This window comes from Schistocerca gregaria, chromosome 1 (genome assembly GCF_023897955.1).
Source record: "Schistocerca gregaria isolate iqSchGreg1 chromosome 1, iqSchGreg1.2, whole genome shotgun sequence".
NCBI classification, from domain to species: domain Eukaryota; kingdom Metazoa; phylum Arthropoda; class Insecta; order Orthoptera; family Acrididae; genus Schistocerca; species Schistocerca gregaria.
In genome coordinates this window covers 66857218-66871239 of record NC_064920.1, presented here as the reverse complement: position 1 = coordinate 66871239, position 14022 = coordinate 66857218, and the positions used below count along the sequence as shown (strand labels likewise).

At 42.2% G+C, this 14022-nt stretch overlaps 1 non-coding gene across 1 annotated transcript; it reads left to right on the top strand.

Moving 5' to 3' along the window:
* The first annotated feature begins 3701 nt into the window (after positions 1-3701).
* Positions 3702-3774, top strand: Trnaa-cgc (transfer RNA alanine (anticodon CGC)). Its single transcript has one exon. It is a non-coding gene; the product is annotated as a tRNA-Ala (tRNA).
* Positions 3775-14022: the final 10248 nt, after the last annotated feature.

Here is a 14022-nt window from a genome sequence, read left to right as displayed (position 1 = left end):
ACCTAATTCGTCGTCGAAGTGCACAAATGGAGTCTCAGAGAAGTGTTTAAACCGCAGTGGAATAAAGTAATAATAACACTTGGCAAGGTCAGATACAGACATCTACATAGGTTTCCAAATAAAAATCCCTCACCGACTTTTTCTGTCTTATGTGAAGGCTAACCTCAGAAACTACTGCAAGGATTTCGATGCGGTTTCACAAATAGAACGTTTTACGAGGAAAATTTGTGAACATAATTTTTTACCGCTAAGCCTGACAAGTCGTCCGGTCTTAGATTAGTGCTACACATTCTAAACCGTGGCCGTTAGCTCCATAATTCGTGTGTATCGACAATGCGTTATTCCGATATCAGAAGGCACAGTGGTCTTATTATCAAATGATGCAACAACAACAGCTGCGAGGGGTAGCCGCGAGGTCTTTGGCGCCTTGTCACGGTGCGTGCGGCTCGCCCCGTCGGAGGTTCGAGTCCTCCCTCGGGCATGGGTGTGTGGGTGTCGTCCTTAGCGTAAGTTAGTTTAAGTTAGATTAAGTAGTGTGTAAGCCTAGGGAGCGATGACCTCAGCAGTTTGGTCCCATAGGAACTTACCACCACCAACATAGCTCGATGAAACTTAGACCACACTGCTACAGTACAGTATTGGTTAAAAACAGTCTTGGTTGCAATTTTAGTTTTTTTACATTCAACTACGCGTTTCGCCTTATTTAGGCATCTTCAGGTTGATCTGCATAGAAAACAAAGAACAAATACATCTACTTAAGAATCGCGGCCTTATCATAAGGCTTCGGTAATATGATTACATTTCTTAGTGTCCGATCACTGGGGAATCTTCTTATCTGCTTTTACTATTTTATATTTCTAGTTTTTACTGAGTTTAATGAAGGCGATGTTGGCCTGATGTATTCGACGATGCCCTTTGGCTACACTGTTTAAAGGATCGTTCTAAGAAATGCCAAATTAAGGTATTTGCTCTTTGAGTATTTCATCTGTTTCTAAATGCTTTTAGGTTATCCAAGTCGGCACAACGCCATCGCGATTCTTAAATAGATGTATTTTTTCTCTGTTTCCTATGTAGATCAACCTGAAGATGCCTAAATAAGGCGAAACGCGTAGTTGAAAGTAAAAAAAAAACAAACTGAAATTGCAACCAAGACTGCTTTTAACCAATACTGTTAAGCATTGGTTTGCTGTATGCCACATATGGATTGGAAAAATTGCTACAGTACAGTACACAAGGTAAATGGGAGAAATAAGGAATGAGATGGACATAAATGAGACTTTTATTCAAAGACAACAATTACACGGAAGTCGTCACAATTTCTAATATTCCGGACATTACAAACGGCTGGATATGGTTCTTCATAACGTATGTGACCGCCATAGATAGCAACGTGCTCGCAATCTGGCACAGGATCCGTAGCAGGGTTCGTAACATAGGGTTGCATTCCTGCTCCAGCTGGGTTGACAACTGCTGCAGGGTCGTCGGTGATGTGTTCACACTGCAGCACGTCCGCCCAACACATCTCACACGTGCTCGTGGGGATTTAATTAGGGAAGAACGATCAGGCCAGTGCAATCGCAGAATTTCCTCTCGTTCCAAAAACTCCTCCACCTGCGCTGTTCGATCCGGTCACGCATTATCATCCATAAGAAGGAAGTCGGGGTCCACTGCACCCCTCAAAAGACGCACCTCTGGTGAGTGTACAGTGTTCAGAGACTTGTACATCACAACACCCGTGCAACATTGGGGCTGCCCACGCCATAACACCTGAACCGTCAAAACGATGTCCAGCGTAGTTCCTGGTTGCATTTCGTGTTCCCAGGTCTCGCTGCATGAGGTTACGTCCAGAATCGCTACCCAGACTGAACCTTGCTCTCATCCGAGAAGAGCACGCGATCCCTAGCCTAGTTAGTTAGTTAGTTAGTTACACGTTCCATGGATCATTTTGCACGGTAAATCGTAATAATGTAGAACGAGTCATTTTTATTCACAAATCAAATTAATCTGTACATACGGTTGTATTTTCAACATTACTAAGCTTTTCTCTTTTTCTTCTCGTTTTTTTTCCAAAAACAAAAAAAAGGGATATATAGACGTGAGTTAGTAATTCCTACCCACAATCTTTTACATGTTGTAGTAACAGAAATACTTCTACGGAAAAGTAGGAGTTGTCAAGGAGAAACTTTCTCACTTTACTATCAAATTTTATTTTACTGTCTGCCAGACACTTTATAGCACTGGGTCAGCGAACAAAAATTTTTGCAGCAGTATTGCACACCCCTTCCTGTGCTAAAGACAACCTCAATGTGCAATAATGAATGTGATTTTCCATTCTGGTATTGTAAATATGTACCTCTTCGTTCCTTTTGAACAGAAGTGGATTATTTATAAGAAACTTCATGAGGGAATAAATATAGTGTGAAGCAATAGTCAGAATGCCCACCTCCTTGGGTGAACACCTCGTATTATTCTTACAGCATGTTTTTGCGCAGTGAAGACTTTCTTTCTTAAAGATAAGTTACCTTCTAGGGTAACTTCCGTATTACATTATTGACTGAAAATATGCAAAACTTGTCAACTTACTGATTTTTCTCCCCCCAAGATTTGCAATGATTCTAAGTGCAAATATGGGTGAACTAAGGTTTTTTTTTATGGAAAACTTCTTTTTTTTCAGTTAAATTTTGAAGTTTCCACCCAATTTATCATTTCCTTACCATGTTACACTTATCATTGGTGTAGTACCTCTACACGTCTAGAACTGAATATGTTGTGTCTTTTTAATATCGAGCGTGACATCATTCATAGGAAACCAATCAATGATACTTTTAACAACTTTTTTTTACCATTTCTTCTTTTTTTTTGTATGTATGCTTGGACTGATTACAATATTAGTGTCGCCTGCACAAAGAACTAATACTGCTCGTTGTATACTAGACGGAAGATCGTTTACGTGTATGAGGAACAGTAGTGGACCTAAGATTGAACCCTGGATAACGCCAGACGTGATTTCTCCCGTCAGAATTATGTCTCTGGACTACATAGCTTGAAGTACTAAGAACAACTTTTTGCGTTCTTTTGGATAGGCATGACATTATCCATTGGTTGACTGTACTATCAATTCTATAACAGGTCAACTTACTTAGGAGAATACTGTGAACCACGTAGTTAAATGCTTTAAAGAGGTCGCTGAAAATAACAACCGTCGCTATTTTATTATTTAATACTTATAAAATTTCGTGAGTGAACGCGTAAATAGCAGTTTCAGTAGAGCAACACTACTGAAACTTAAACTGTGATTTGCTAAGGTGAGACACTAGTCTAGAAATTTTGGAGAATGATGTCAGCAGTGAAACAGGTCAGTGGTTATTGACATCTCTCTTATCATCTTTCTTAAAAAGGTGTTTAACAACAGCATAATTCAGTGTCTCTGGGAAAATGCCTTGAGTTTGTGATGCATTATATACTTCAGTTGACTGGGCTTATTACATGTGAACTAATTTTTAGTACTCTATAGGACATCAAAACCAGATGAGCTCTTATTTTTGAGAGAATGTATAATTTTCTTGATTTAAGAAGGAAAATTTGGTGGTACATTCATATGAAACTTACATTTTCAACATACTGCTGTGATTTTGCTCTTGAATTGTTCATCCCTATGCTTTCTACTATATTTCAGAAATGGTTATTAAATCCATTTACCGAGCGAGGTGGTGCAGTGGTTAGCACACTGGACTCGCATTCGGGAGGACGACGGTTCAATCCCGTCTCCGGCCATCCTGATTTAGGTTTTCCGTGATTTCCCTAAATCGTTTCAGGCAAATGCCGGGATGGTTCCTTTGGAAGGGCACGGCCGATTTCCTTCCCAATCCTTCCCTAATGACCTCGTTGTCGACGGGACGTTAAACACTAACCACCAATACCTAAATCCATTTGCTACCTGTGACTCATCGTGACTCATCATTTACAGCCCTTCTATTCATTTCAATAATGATATCTTGTTCTGTGGCTGCTTGTCCTGTCCACTGTTCATTACATACTATATAGCCTTAAGTACTGATTTCTGACACTTCGTGCACGTTCTTTCATTTTTAAAGATACATTTCCCTTTTCCTTTCACAAGATATTTCAATCCTTGCAGTGATCCATGGTTTATTACATGAGTGTTTAGCATCCTGATTAGATTATGCGGAAACCTGTTTTCAAATAATGATATGTAGTTAACACGGAATTGATTAAATTTTATGGTAGCATTTGGTTCATTACAATTTACATTCCAAGTCATCTCCTGTAAACTGTTCTTATAAACATTTGTCCTGGAGTCATTAATTACTCTGCTTTACACTGGGGAGTATCCATACTGTAAGGCACTATGATATTTATCCCAACTAACGTGCATCATGATAAGAGTGGCCATTTGTTACTGGTTAAACAGTTATTTTCTTACTTGAAGCGCCATCAAAGAAAATATTATTCAGTAGAGGCCTAGTGTCCTTACCCACCCGTGTTGGAAAAACCATCTCTTAGATCAAATTTTAGAATCCAAATAAGGTTTCGACATCATTTTTCCTATCAGAATCCTTTACAAAATTCACACTGAAATCACCACAGATTGTTGTTGTTGCGGTCTTCAGTCCTGACACTGCTTTGATGCTGCTCTCCATGTTACTCTGTCCTTTGCAAGCTTCTTCATCTCCCAGTACCTCCTGCAGCCTACATCCTTCTGAAATTGCTAAGTGTATTCATCTCTTGGTCTCCTTCTACGATTTTTACCCTCCACGCTGCCCTCCCTTGACGCCTCAGAACATGTCCTACCAACCGGTCTCTTCTTCTTGTCAAGTTGTGCCACAAACTCCTCTTCTCTCCAATTCTATTCAGTATTTCCTCATTAGTTATGTGATCTACCCATCTAATCTTCGGCATTCTTCTGTAGCACCACATTTCGAAAGCTTCTATTCTCTTCTTGTCTAAACTATTTATCGTCCTTGTTTCAGTTCCATACATGGCTACACTCCATACAAAAACTTTGATAAACGACTTCCTGACACTTCTCTATCTCTTCTTCAGAAACGCTTTCCTTGCCATTGCCAGACTACATTTTATATCCTCTCGACCATCATCGGTTATTTTGCTCCCCAAATAGCAAAACTCATTTACTACGTTAAGTGCCTCATTTCCTAATCTAATTCCCTCAGCATCACCCGATTTAATTCGACTACATTCCATTATCCTCGTTTTGCTTTTGTTGATGTTCATCCTATACTCTCTTTTCAAGACACTGTCCATTACGTTCAACTGCTTTCCCAAGTCCTTTGATGTCTCTGACAGAATTACAATGTCATCAGCGAACCTCAAAGTTTTTATTTCTTCTTCATGGATTTTAATACCTACTCCTAACTTGTCTTTTGTTTCCTTTGCTGCTTGCTCAATATACAGATTGAATAACATCGGGGAGAGGCTACAACTCTCACTCCCTTCCCAACCACTGCTTCCATTTCATGCCCCTCGAATCTTATAACTGCCATCTGGTTTCTGTACAAATTGTAAATAGCCTTTCGCTCCTTGTATTTTACCCCTGCCACCTTCAGAATTTGAAAGAGAGTATTCCAGTCAACATTGTGAAAAGCTTTCTCTAAGTCTACAAATGCCAGAAACGTAGGTTTGCCTTTCCTTAATCTAGCTTCTAAGATAAGTCGTAGGGTTAGTATTGCCTCACGTGTTCCAACATTTCTACGGAATCCAAACTGATCTATTAACTGCTTTTTCCTTTCTGACAGATAGCACAGTAAGGAAACCATGTAGTTTGTCCTTCTTTTAGTTTCGTGATGATCCCACCCCGTATGAAGTCTGCGGGTAGTGTAGTAATGAAGAACACCAGCGTAGGGCCCCGGAACTGCTCGCTAAGTGACACACACTGTCTTTTCCCGTTCCTTCATCTGCCACGTGCTGCGGGACCCGCCCCATTTGGTGTCCAGCTTTCTGTGCGCGACTGGGCGACCTCTGGCAACGTGCTCCCACAGTTTGATTCAGTTCGACGGAGCTGTTAATATCTGATGTAACTTCATCTGTCTGTTTCTTAAGTTTTGCAGAGCAGTGTGTTATAACATAACTGTGTACGTCTGTGCTGAAACCTGATTGTGAACAATAGAGTGAAGACAGATGATGAAATATGACGTAATGTGACCTGTGTTTTGCGAATTCGCAAGCGTACAAAATGCACAAGAAGTGTGGCATATAATTTGTACAGTGTTTCTGAAAGAGTAGGACATAGAGAATGCTCCACTGACAATATGAGGCACGGAACCTGGGGTCGGAGAAGCCTATCTAAGGAGATAATGGAAATTAACTTGTCTACCGCTTTGTCTAGCGTTACTATTTTCCAGAACATTTACAAATAACACACGTACGGCTTTACACGTACGGGGCTGTTTATTTACATGAGCATTCTTTATTTCCTGCAAGGAAACGAGGAGAACGGGCCTGATTACCAGGAAGTCACGATGAAGGTTTTGTTTACTTTTCTTGTCCATTAGGTGCCTCTCTGTTGTATGGTATTTACACTGTCCCATGATAGAACTTGCTTTGAATCAACGACAGATCCATTCATTACTCACTGCTATACAGAGACGTACAGCACAATACAATGGAGCAGTAGCGGTACAGTATTTCCTAGTCGCTGGATTGGAAGAGGAGGTCCTACTCCATGGCCAAAAAGGTCATCTCACCTGAATGCCCTTGATTATTTCCTGTGTCGATATGTAAGTCACTTATGTATGCGACCACAGTGGATATGGAGATAGATTCAGTTGCCAGAATTGTAGCTGCCTGTGATGTGATTCGAAACACACCAAGGGTATTTCTCAGGGTGAGTCAGAATCTTGTTCACCGATGTCAGTCTTGTATTGGGATTGATGGCCGTCAGTTTCAGCGCAATTTGTTGGATACGCACAAATGAGACGTTCATTGTGTCAATGATAGTATTTGCAGTTGTTGTTGTTGTTGTGGTCTTCAGTCCTTAGACTGGTTTGATGCAGCTCTCCATGCTACACTATCCTGTGCAAGCTTCTTCATCTCCCAGTACCTACTGCAGCCTACATCCTTCTGAATTTGCTAAGTGTATTCATCTCTTGGTCTCCCTCTACGATTTTTACCCTCCACGCTGCCCTCCAGTACTAAATTGGTTATCCTTTGATGCCTCAGAACGTGTCCTACCATCCGATCCCTTCTTCTAGTCAAGTTGTGCCACAAACTCCTCTTCTCTCCAATTCCATTCACTACCTCCTCACTAGTTATGTGTCTACCCATCAAATCTTCAGCATTCTTCTGTAGCACCACATTTCGAAAGCTTCTATTCTCTTCTTGTCCAAACTATTTATCGTCCACGTTTCACTTCCATACATGGCTACACTCCATACAAATACTTTCAGAAACGACTTCCTGACACTTAAATCTATACTCGATGTTAACAAATTTCTCTTCTTCAGAAACGCTTTCATTGCCATTACGTCTACATTTTATATCCTCTTTACTCCGACCATCATCAGTTATTTTATTTGCAGTTAACTGTAACTAATCCAAATAAAAAAGTACACAGTAATGTGATTTTATTCCTATTAACACAGTATATACACTTATATACAACGTCCAGCGTCTACGGAAAGCGCCGCTTCGTTTCCTCTCAGAAATTAAACGATTTATGATACTTTTTACGTACCCATTCGGTAGAGCGGTCCCCGACTTGTGAAGTGCGCTATTCGGTTTATCGATACGTATTAACAGCGACTATAAATCACAAAACAGCGACTCAGCTGAGCTACTGCATGGCGGTAGCAGTCAGCGCGGACAAGGCAGCTGCAGCCCCTGCTGGAGTACTTCGTAGTTGATTGATCTTATCAACAAACACTGATAAAACGAATAAGGGAGTAGACTAATTTTTGATTGCTCTACCGCAAGGGCACGTAAAATTACGATTTAAAAATCATGTTGTTCCTAACGGGACACAAACCGACCACTTCCACGGACACCGGGCGTCGCATAGAAGAGGCGATGAGCAGTACTTGTTCAGGCTGACTCCAACTACATATTGCAAAAACGAAATTGCTGATACCTTCTGAAACATCACAGGAAATAATACGCCTGACGACATTTAGGAGAGACACCGAGGTGTGACCAAAGAGCAACGGGAATTTTTTAATAACGCATCCAATTTTTAATTTCTTTTATCTTATCGGTACACATGTTCTTGCTATATGTTTGCATTCTCAGCAGTTTTGAATATTTTGTTTATTCTTCACAGTCGTAATGTAATTTGTGTTTTCGTGTGCTAGGGAATTTTTACTTATGAAAAGATGAATCAAAGAACTGGCATTAAATTTTGCTTGAAAAATGAAACAAAGTACAGCACAGCCTTCTGAATGTTGGGTGTGGCTTTTGGTGAATCTTCTACGAGGAAAACAAGAGTTTGGGAGTGGTATAAACGTTTCAAAGAAGGTCGAGAAGTTGAAGACTGAGCGCACTAGCACGCCACTTGCTGACGACTGCGTGGACGAAGTAAGTAAAATGGTTCTGGGAAATGCCCGAGGGGTTGCTGATGTCTTGCTCCGAAGCCGCCAAATTTCAAATTTCGACCAGAAACGACGTCGCCTACACATCGCTCAGGAATTGTCGAACGAAGCCGATAACGATCCAGAACTTGTAAAGAAGGGCACAACAAGTGATGAAACTTGGGTATACGGGTATGACGTTGAAACTAAGGCCCAACCGACGAAGTGGGAACTGCCTCAAGACACAAGACCGAGAAAAAATTGGACAAGTTCGACCACATGTGAAGGTTCTTCTCACTGTTTTGTTCGATTGCACTGAGAGAGTACATCATGAGGTGCTACCTTATCGTCGTACTATCTACACGGAATACTGCCTGGAAGCTTCGCGCGGCTTGCGTGAAACAGTCCGAAGGAGACGACCAGAATAGCGGCAAAACCACACGTGGAAATTTCATCACGAGAATGCTCCCGCTCACACCTTAATGCTTGTTTGTCATTTTTGGGCAATAAACACAATTTAAGAACCTTCAACATCGCAGTGCGTCAGCAATCGTTGGTTAATATATTAAAAAACTAAAAACCCCGCCTCGATTGCGAAAAAAGCACCTAGTTAAAGTTAAAGTGTTAACCCAGGTTTCGGCTTAGATTACTACACCTTCTTCAGAACAACAATGAAACCGACAAGTGCCTAACAAGATCTTTGTCAATGATTAAAAGAACACGATAGCTATACATTTATAAACGAAAAAGCAAACGAAAACACAAACAGTATATATGTACAAAGTCAAAACCACTACTTAACTTAATGGTGTACGCTTCACCTCTTTTAATCATTGACAAAGGTCTTCTTAGGCACTTGTGGGTTTCATTGTTGTTCTGAAGAAGGTGTAGTTATCTACGCCGAAACCGGGGTTGATACTTAACACTAGGTGCTTTTTTCACAATCGAGGAGGGGTTTTTAGTTTTTTAATAAACACAGTCATTATGTTGCCTCAGTGACCGTATTGGCAGGACATGGTTCCCTACGACATCTTTCCATTCCCGAGGCTGAAGAGAATCTTGAATGGATGTCGTTTTGCCACCAATGACGAGATAAAAACAGAAACGCAGAGCGAGCTGAACACCATAACTGAGAATGAGTTTCAGAAGTGCTTCCAAGACTGGAAACAGCGCTGGCACAGATGGATTATATATCTGAGGTAGATAATTTTCAAGGGGACAAAATTGATACTGATGAGTAACTAAAGATATATGACGGTATTATCTGTTCCCGAAAGAAGAGTTCCCGTTCATGACATTGCAGCTTTGCTAGAAATGAAATGATAATTAAATGGACACCATAGGTGCGTATCCAACAAATTGCGCTGAAACTGACGGCCATCAATCCCAATACAAGACTGACATCGGTGAACAAGATTCTGACTCACCCTGAGAAATACCCTTGGTGTGTTTCGAATCACATCACAGGCAGCTACAATTCTGGCAACTGAATCTATCTCCATATCCACTGTGGTCGCATACATAAGTGACTTACATATCGACACAGGAAATAATCAAGGGCATTCAGGTGAGATGACCTTTTTGGCCATGGAGTAGGACCTCCTCTTCCAATCCAGCGACTAGGAAATACTGTACCGCTACTGCTCCATTGTATTGTGCTGTACGTCTCTGTATAGCAGTGAGTAATGAATGGATCTGTCGTTGATTCAAAGCAAGTTCTATCATGGGACAGTGTAAATACCATACAACAGAGAGGCACCTAATGGACAAGAAAAGTAAACAAAACCTTCATCGTGACTTCCTGGTAATCAGGCCCGTTCTCCTCGTTTCCTTGCAGGAAATAAAGAATGCTCATGTAAATAAACAGCCCCGTACGTGTAAAGCCGTACGTGTGTTATTTGTAAATGTTCTGGAAAATAGTAACGCTAGACAAAGCGGTAGACAAGTTAATTTCCATTATCTCCTTAGATAGGCTTCTCCGACCCCAGGTTCCGTGCCTCATATTGTCAGTGGAGCATTCTCTATGTCCTACTCTTTCAGAAACACTGTACAAATTATATGCCACACTTCTTGTGCATTTTGTACGCTTGCGAATTCGCAAAACACAGGTCACATTACGTCATATTTCATCATCTGTCTTCACTCTATTGTTCACAATCAGGTTTCAGCACAGACGTACACAGTTATGTTATAACACACTGCTCTGCAAAACTTAAGAAACAGACAGATGAAGTTACATCAGATATTAACAGCTCCGTCGAACTGAATCAAACTGTGGGAGCACGTTGCCAGAGGTCGCCCAGTCGCGCACAGAAAGCTGGACACCAAATGGGGCGGGTCCCGCAGCACGTGGCAGATGAAGGAACGGGAAAAGACAGTGTGTGTCACTTAGCGAGCAGTTCCGGGGCCCTACGCTGGTGTTCTTCATTACTACACTACCCGCAGACTTCATACGGGGTGGGATCATCACGAAACTAAAAGAAGGACAAACTACATGGTTTCCTTACTGTGCTATCTGTCAGAAAGGAAAAAGCAGTTAATAGATCAGTTTGGATTCCGTAGAAATGTTGGAACACGTGAGGCAATACTAACCCTACGACTTATCTTAGAAGCTAGATTAAGGAAAGGCAAACCTACGTTTCTGGCATTTGTAGACTTAGAGAAAGCTTTTCACAATGTTGACTGGAATACTCTCTTTCAAATTCTGAAGGTGGCAGGGGTAAAATACAAGGAGCGAAAGGCTATTTACAATTTGTACAGAAACCAGATGGCAGTTATAAGATTCGAGGGGCATGATATACTTCATTGGGGACATGTTGAAAATGCGTGCCCCGAAACGGACTTTAACCGGGGATCTCCTGCTTACATGGCAGACGCTCTATCCATCTGAGCCACCGAGGGCACAGAGGACAGTTCGCCTGCAGGGACTTATCCGTGCACGCTCCCCGTGAGACCCACATTCCCAACATGTCACACCACTACATTCGTAGTGCGCCTAATAGGTGTTTGCCCATCATACTCATTACTCATTCTTTACAGACGAATGGAAAAAGCGGTAGAAGCCGACCTCGTGGAAGATCAGTTTGGATTCCGCAGAAATGTTGGATCACGTGAGGCAAAACTGACCCTACGACTTATCTTAGAATAAAGATTAAGGAAAGGCAAACCTACGTCTCTAGCATTTGTAGACTTAGAGAAAGCTTTTGACAATGTTCACTGGAATACTCTCTTTCAAATTCTGAAGTTGGCAGGCGTAAAATACAGGGAGCGAAAGGCTATTTACAATTTGTACAGAAACAAGATGGTAGTTAATAAGAGTCGAGGGACATGAAAGGGAAGCAGTGGTTGGGAAGGGAGTGAGACAGGGTTGTAGCCTATCCCCGAAGTTATTCAATCTGTATATTGAGCAAGCAGGAAAGGAAACAAAAGAAAAGTTAGGAGTAGGTACTAAAATCCATGGAGAAGAAATAAAAACATTGAGGTTCGCCGATGACTTTGTAATTCTGTCACAGACAGCAAAGGACTTGCAAGGGCAGTTGAATGGAATGGACAGTGTCTTGAAAGGAGGATATAAAATGAACATCAACAAAAGCAAAACGAGGATAATGGAATGTAGTCGAATTAAGTCGGATGATGCTGAGGGAATTAGATTAGGAAATGAGAAGCTAGTAAAGTAGTTTTGCTATTTGGGGATCAAAATAACTGATGATGGTCGAAGTAGAGAGGATATAAAATGTAGACTGGCAATGGCAAGGAAAGCGTTTCTTAGGAAGAGAAATTTGTTAACATCGAGTATAGATTTAAGTGTCAGAAAGTCGTTTCTGAAACTATTTGTATGGTGTTTAGCGATGTATGGAAGTGAAACATGGACGATAAATAGTATGGGCAAGAAAATAGAAGCTTTCGAAATGGGGTGCAACAGAAGAATGCTGAAGATTAGATAGGTAGATCACATAATTAGTGCAGAGGTATTGAATATAATTGGGGAGAAGAGGAGTTTGTGGCACAACTTGACAAGAAGAAGGGACCGGTTGGTAGGACATGTTCTGAGGCATCAATGGATCACCAATTTAGTACTGGAGGGCAGCGTGGAGGGTAAAAATCGTAGAGGGAGACCAAGAGGTGAATACACTAAGCAGATTCAGAAGGATGTAGGTTGCAGTAAGTACTGGGAGATGAAGCAGCGTGCACAGGATAGAGTAGCATGTAGAGCTGCAGCAAACCAGTCTCAGGACTGAAGACCACAACAACAAAAACAACTCATTACTCGTGGCAGATTAATCTCCCAAGCCCCGCACGAGTTCGGGCATAGCTTGTGCGTTCGCACACTAAGGATACTTTAAGAAAAATAAAAATAATATCGTTACTTTTGATTACACCGCGAGAGAAAGAGAGATAGAGTGAGAGGGAAATAGTATTTGGTTGCCTTTGGTGGCAGTATCTTTAATATGATATCTTTGTTGGGATAACAATCAAAAATTCATCGTGTACGTGTGGAGAGTTTTATGCATAAATGGCCTTGATGTGTCGTGGAACAGAAAGATCTCGGTATCTGAAAACAGTATTTTATTCTCTTTCAGCGTTAGACCGGTGATGAGACAGCCCGTGTGCCCGCCCGGCCCGGCCAGCGTGGCCAGCCGTGTGCCTGGAGGCGGCCAACAGGTTGCCAGCGCGTGATTTATGCGCCGGCCTGTATCGAGCGCGCACCTGAGGTCGAAGCCCCGGCCCGCCGCTGGGCAGCCTTCCCCAACACGGCGCCCGCTGGTGACTGACTGACGCTCCACCCCCGCCCACACACGGGCACGCGTGACAGAGATGGGGGCGGCGACACGCCAGGGCGGGCAATGGCCCCCGTCCACAGGCACGTTGCTGGGACGCGCGTCGTCGAGACACGGTGTCGCCAGCGCCGCCACAGCTGGACTGCTTTATTCATACGAGCCATCGACCGGAGAGCATCGGCCGCTCAACGTATAGCCGCTGAAGTATGCATGCAGGCCGAAACGTAATCCCAGCCACGTCTCGCCTACCGGTGAGTAGTGCGCATCGATAACCCAGCTCACTCCCATCCGCCGATCCAAAACTGCAAGCCGACAGTGCAGACCTCGGCTTAAGTCGCTCCCAGTACCAAATAGAATGAAGAGCCTAAGAAACACAACTGCCTAATATCGTGTAGGTTCTCCATGCGTGCAGAAGTGCCGCAACACGACGTGGCAAGCACTCAAACTACGTCTGAAGTAGTGTTGGAGGGAAGTGATACCATGAATCCTGCAGGGCTGTCCATCAATCCGTAAGGGTACGAGGGTTTACAGATCTCTTCTGAACATTGCGTTGCAAGGCATCGCAGATATGCTTAATAATGTTCACGTATGGGGAGTGAACCATGAGTCTACATTCAAAATCTTTTCTTAAAAAATTTTACTTTATTTACTAGCGATTCATCAAGAACATTACCACATTTAATCACACTAGGTGAGCGTGGAAG